The sequence below is a fragment of the Ornithorhynchus anatinus genome, chromosome 14 (genome assembly GCF_004115215.2).
Source record: "Ornithorhynchus anatinus isolate Pmale09 chromosome 14, mOrnAna1.pri.v4, whole genome shotgun sequence".
In the NCBI taxonomy this organism is placed as follows: domain Eukaryota; kingdom Metazoa; phylum Chordata; class Mammalia; order Monotremata; family Ornithorhynchidae; genus Ornithorhynchus; species Ornithorhynchus anatinus.
The window spans coordinates 47,092,344-47,097,568 of NC_041741.1; the positions used below are offsets into that span (position 1 = coordinate 47,092,344).

General features: G+C 57.3%; 1 long non-coding RNA gene across 1 annotated transcript; it reads right to left on the reverse strand.

Annotated features, from left to right (window-relative positions):
- Positions 1-215: 215 nt before the first annotated feature.
- On the reverse strand, positions 216-4,982 carry LOC114816381. Its single transcript, XR_003764147.1, has 3 exons — positions 4,807-4,982; positions 4,516-4,670; positions 216-692 (listed from the first exon to the last, which is right to left on the reverse strand). It is a non-coding gene; the product is annotated as an uncharacterized LOC114816381 (long non-coding RNA).
- Between the last annotated feature and the right edge of the window lie 243 nt (positions 4,983-5,225).

The following is a 5,225-nucleotide window of genomic DNA, read 5'->3' on the forward strand; positions in this document are numbered from 1 at the left end:
TGTCCTAATTTAATGGGGTTTGTTTTGGGGATGGGGGCGGTTTCTGTTTTCCTCTACCGACTGCTGCCTCCGAGCCTCAAGCCCAGAGACCAGGCTGCGGCATTGTCTATTAGAGAGGAGCAAGCTCGTTGGGGGCAGGGAACGTGTCTGTTTATTGCTGTATTGTACTCTCCCAAGAGCTTAGCACAGGACTCTGCACACAGTAAGTGCTCAATAAATACAATTGAATGAAATACGATTGAATGAAGAGGGAGTCTGGGGCAGGTGGGGAGGGGGTGGCAGGAAGACCCCCTCCACCCCGGTGCTGGGTTTGAGGACAGGGCTCAGTGACCCCAGAAGCTTCCTGACCCAGGCGACTTCAGGCCCGTTGCTATTCCTGACGGGGCCCTCGTCTCACGCCAACCCGCACCTTGGGCTGAACCACTTCTCCCGAGCCGGGGCCGGACCTGGCCTGGCCTGGGTGCCCGGGGTGGGCAGGGGGAGGCCATCCCGGCCTCTGCAGGGACCCTCCCATCCAGTCCACTTGCTTACATTTTCCTGGGGCAGGAGCCTCCTGGTCCGGCCTCAACTCCAAGAACCAGAGAGATGAAATCATTCCTGAGCGTTGCAGGCACTGGATCCAAATCCATCATCTGGGTGGGGGGTAGGGGAGGGGAGGTGACCTCCTTGAAATCCCAGACAGATATTCCAACCTGGAGGAGAGGGAGGAATGGAAGGGACCTGGAAGGAAAGAGACCGACCCCAGAGAGCGGGGAGACCCTGGAAGGCATGGAGAGACCCCAGAAGTCAGAGTGTCTCCAGAAGTCTCTCCAGAAGTCAGAGAGAGACCCCAAGAGACATAGAAAGACCTCAGAAAGCATATGGTGACCCAGGGGGCAAAGAGACCCCTAGAGGGATAGAAAGACCCCCAGGGGGCAGAGAGACCTCAAGGGGCATAGAGAGACCTCAGAAAGCAGAGAGCGACCCCAGGGGATAGAGACTCCAGGGGACAGAGAGAACTTTGGAGGCAGAGAAAGACCCCAGGGGGCAGAGAGTGAGCCTAGGAGGCATAGAAAGATCCCAGGGGCAGAAAGAGACTCCAGGGGGCAGAGATACCCCAGGAGCAGAGAGACCCAGGGGCAGAGAGAACTTAGGAGAGATAGAAAGAGCCTCAGAAGACAGAGAGAGACCCCGGGGGCAGAGAGACCCCAGGGACAGAGCTCCACTCCGCTCTACCCGCTCCCGTTTGGTGCCGGTGGGCACGGCTTCCCCGAGCCACCCCTAAATCCAAGGGGTCCCAGAGCCACAGCTGGGAACGTCCCACCGGAATGAGGGGAGCCGGGCACTCAAGTGGGTGAGGGCAGGGACGGAGCGGGGTGGACCTGCGGGCCCGAGGTGGCAGTGGGGGCCGACGGGCCAGGAGACAGACGGTGACCCCGCCCGTGAGGGACATTACGTCCCTCGGCGGGGGAGAAGGCCGCAGCAGCGGGGTTGGCGGCCGGAGGAGGGTGGAAATTTAAAAATAAACTGGCCTGGTTGTTGCCGGCGTCAATCACTCCACCCCTCTCAGCCCTTCTCTCCACCCCCCGGCGAGCATCCTGGCTCCCGGGGATGGGAGGGATGGCAAAGAAATCACAAGGGGGTTCCATTCCTCCCGACCCCAGCCAGCGGCCCCCGCTGAGAGCTCACGCAGCTGCCTGACACGCCTAATCCGCCCCGCTCCAATCCCTGCCGGGTTAACTCCTGGAAATCAGGGCCCTGGGGGGAGAGCTGGAGCTGAGAAGCATTGGGGGGGAGGGGGTCGTTGGTGGGGCAGAGGGGGACAGATGGGGCAGTGGGTGTCCCGCAGGTAGGCGGGAGGCTGGCAGGGTGGGAGCACCAGATGCGCCTTTTTGAGGCCCGGAGGAAAGGAGGGAAGCGGCAGAAGCTGGAGGTTGAATGGAGGAGAACAGGGAGAAGGGGGAGGAGAAGAAACGGGAATGGGGAGGGATGTAGGGAAGCGGGGAAGGGGTCAGGTCATCTGGTAAAGAAAAAAAAGATCTGAAGGGTCAAGGAGAGAGAACTGAGAAGCAGTGGTTAGAGCCCGGGCCTGGGAATCAGAAGGGCCTGGGCTCTAATGCCGGCTCTGCATTGGCCAAGACCTTGGGTGACCTTGGGTAAGTCACTCCACTTCTGTGGCTCAGTTGTCTCATCTGTAAAATACGGATTAAGACTGTGAGGCCCCATGTGGGATGGGGACTGTGTCCAACTTTGCAGCTACCCCAGTGCTTAGAACAGTCCCTAGCACATAGTAAGCGCTTAATAGCATTAAAAACAAAAACACTAAAGGCTTCAGAGATTGTGGACACCCAGGCTGGGCCCAGGCCAACACCCCCATCAGCTCCCACCAGCCCCCCGAGACTCGGGTATTGCCTGGGGCCACACTGGCTAGGCTCGCTGGGGCAGGGAGAGTAAGGAGGAGCCTATGTGCAAGAGGAGGATGCCAGCTGGTTGGTCAGTCAAGCAGTCAATCGTATTTATTGAGCACTTACTGTGGGCAGAGCACTGTACTAAGTGCTTCGGCGAGTACAGTATAATAATAGACACAATCCCTGCCCACAGTGAGCTTACGGTCGGGGGGGTGGAGGCAGACATTAATATAAACAAATTATAGATGTCAACATAAGTTCTGTAGGGCTGGGAGGGGGGATGAATAAAGGGAGCAAGTCAGGCTGACGCAGAAGGGAGTGGGAGAAGAGGAAAGGAGGGCTTAGTCAGGGAAGGCCTCTTGGAAGAGATGGGCCTACAATAAGGCTTTGAAGGCGGGGAAAGTAATTATCTGTCAGAAATGGGGAGGGAGGGCATTCCAGGCCAGAGGCTGGATGTGGCCAACCCTCTACCTGCTTACTCTCTCCCCTTTTCCATCCTCATAGTCCCAGCTCTGGGCTGGGAGGTCTTCAGGTCCTGCAATAGCCAAGTGGCATCAGAGGGGATGATGGAACTTGCTTGGTATCTGGGAAATCTAAATCTCCTAGCCCCTTCTCCCTACCTCTTGCAGTCCCCAAGGCCTGGTGGAGCCCAGAGCCGAGGCTGCATTTTGAGGTTCCTTATTCTCCCAGGGACACCCCAGCTTCCAGTTTGGCCCCCACTTTTCCCTACGTTCGCCCTTGGACCAGAGAAAGTGCGTCAGTCACTCCTGGTGAGCAAGGAAGGAGGGGCGGTGATTTGTCAGCTGGGAAAGACAGTGCGAAGCCAGGCATCTGGGGGAGATGGGGGCAACGGGGGGCAGTGGCGGGGGTGGGGAGTGGGTGCAGCAGGGCAGGGTCTGGCCCCCCAAACAGCCCGCCTGGCACCTGTCCCCTTCCTCTGCTAGGGCTCCAACTGCCCCGAGGGCCCGGCTCTTCTCACCTCAGACACTTGATGTGTGTTTTTAGCGTCTTCCCGTGGATGGCGAAGGGCTTGGTAGACATGATCTCATTCTTACTCACGACTCTGCCCTCCTTCTCACCAGGGGAGAAAGAGACAGACAGACAGACAAGGGGTGGGCAGAGAACCGCTCCCTCACTTTACAAATAATAAGACCCAGGTGGGCTGCCTCTCGGCTCCGAGGCCTAACGGGCTGAGTGGAGGCCCAACCTTGGGCCCCAGGGCCCCCCGTCTTTAAAAACTGGTATTTGCCAAGCGCTTACTACGTGCCAGATACTGTACTAAGTATTTTTCGGGATTTCTTTTTTTAATGGTATTGGTTAAGTGCTTATATGTTCCAGGCGCTGTTCCTAGCAATGTGGTAAATACAAGATAATCGGTTGGACAGTCGCTGTCCCTCATAGGGTTCACAGTTTTAATCCCCATTTTACAGATGAGATAGCTAAAGTCCAGAGAAATGAAGTAACTGGCCCAAGGTCACCCAACAGACAAGTGGCGGAGCCGGGATTAGAACCCAGGTCCTCTGACTTCCAGGCCCGAGCTCTTTCCACTAGCCACCGGGTTGACCAGCCCAGGGCCAGTAGAACAACTCCCATGGCTTCGTGGGTGTTCTTGGGCCCTGGTTCCGGCAGGACAGTGAGGAGCGAATCACAACAGCATCTCCCAGGCCAGGGATTCAACCAGAGCTTCCTCCCTGGACTGGAGCTGCCCGGCTAGAGGGTCCCGGGCCTGAAGCTGGAAGGAAGGAGTCAATCACTAAGTGATATTTACTGAACAGCGTGGCTCAGTGGAAAGAGCACGGACTTTGGAGTCAGGGCTCATGAGTTCGAATCCCAGCTCTGCCACTTGTCGGCTGTGTGACTGTGGGCAAGTCACTTAACTTCTCTGTGCCTCAGTTCCCTCATCTGTAAAATGGGGATTAAGACTGTGAGCCCCACGTGGGACAACCTGATTCCCCTATGTCTACCCCAGCGCTTAGAACAGTGCTCGGCACATAGTAAGCGCTTAACAAATACCAACATTATTATTATTATTATTATGAACACTTACCATGTGCAGAACACTGTACTGAACGTTTGGGAGAGTACAATATAACAGAACAGACACATTCGCTGCCCACAGCGAGCTTACCGTCCAGAGGGGAGGGGCGGGCACGCGGCAGCAGCACCCTGGGCGTCAGCACCGGCTGGCAGGTAGACGAGGCGGGCAACGGAGAGCCGACCACTGTTAATCGCTCATCCAGGGTTTCTGGAAACTGCAGGGTAGTTTCTTAAAGGTGAGTGGGGCTGGAGCAGGAGGGAAGGAGGAGGTTAAAAAAATGGCTTCTGCCCTAACCCCCTTCATTCTCCGCTGGGGTCTCTCCAGGGAAGGGGACTAGAAGGACGAGGCCTTGCTGATTTCACCCTTGCCATTTCTCCTCACCTGCCCCCGAAAGAGCAGCCCCCCACCTCCCTGGAGCAGGAAGCCAGGGTGGGGCAATGGGCAGCGACGGGTGGGGGTCAGGGAACCGAGCCGAGTCCTGATTGGTTATTGTGCTTAAGGTAGAAATAGCACCAGAGGGAATTCGGGGTTGTCACCGAAGTGTTCTCTTGGCCCAGGGCCCATTCCCTCCCCTCCCTAGATCCTCCCCAGTCCTTTGCCCTCTAAACCAGGGTAACCCCACAAAAACCCTTCCCCTGTCCCAGCAGGCTGGCAGACAAAGCTTAGAGGTGGGGGAGCAGCAGACAGGACTCCTGCCCCCCATCCCCCGGTCACCTGGACCTCTGACGTCCAGGAGGCCAGAATAGAAAGGCTATTTATAGGTTGTTGGGTGGGGGACGGGGGGGGGGGGAGAGGACACA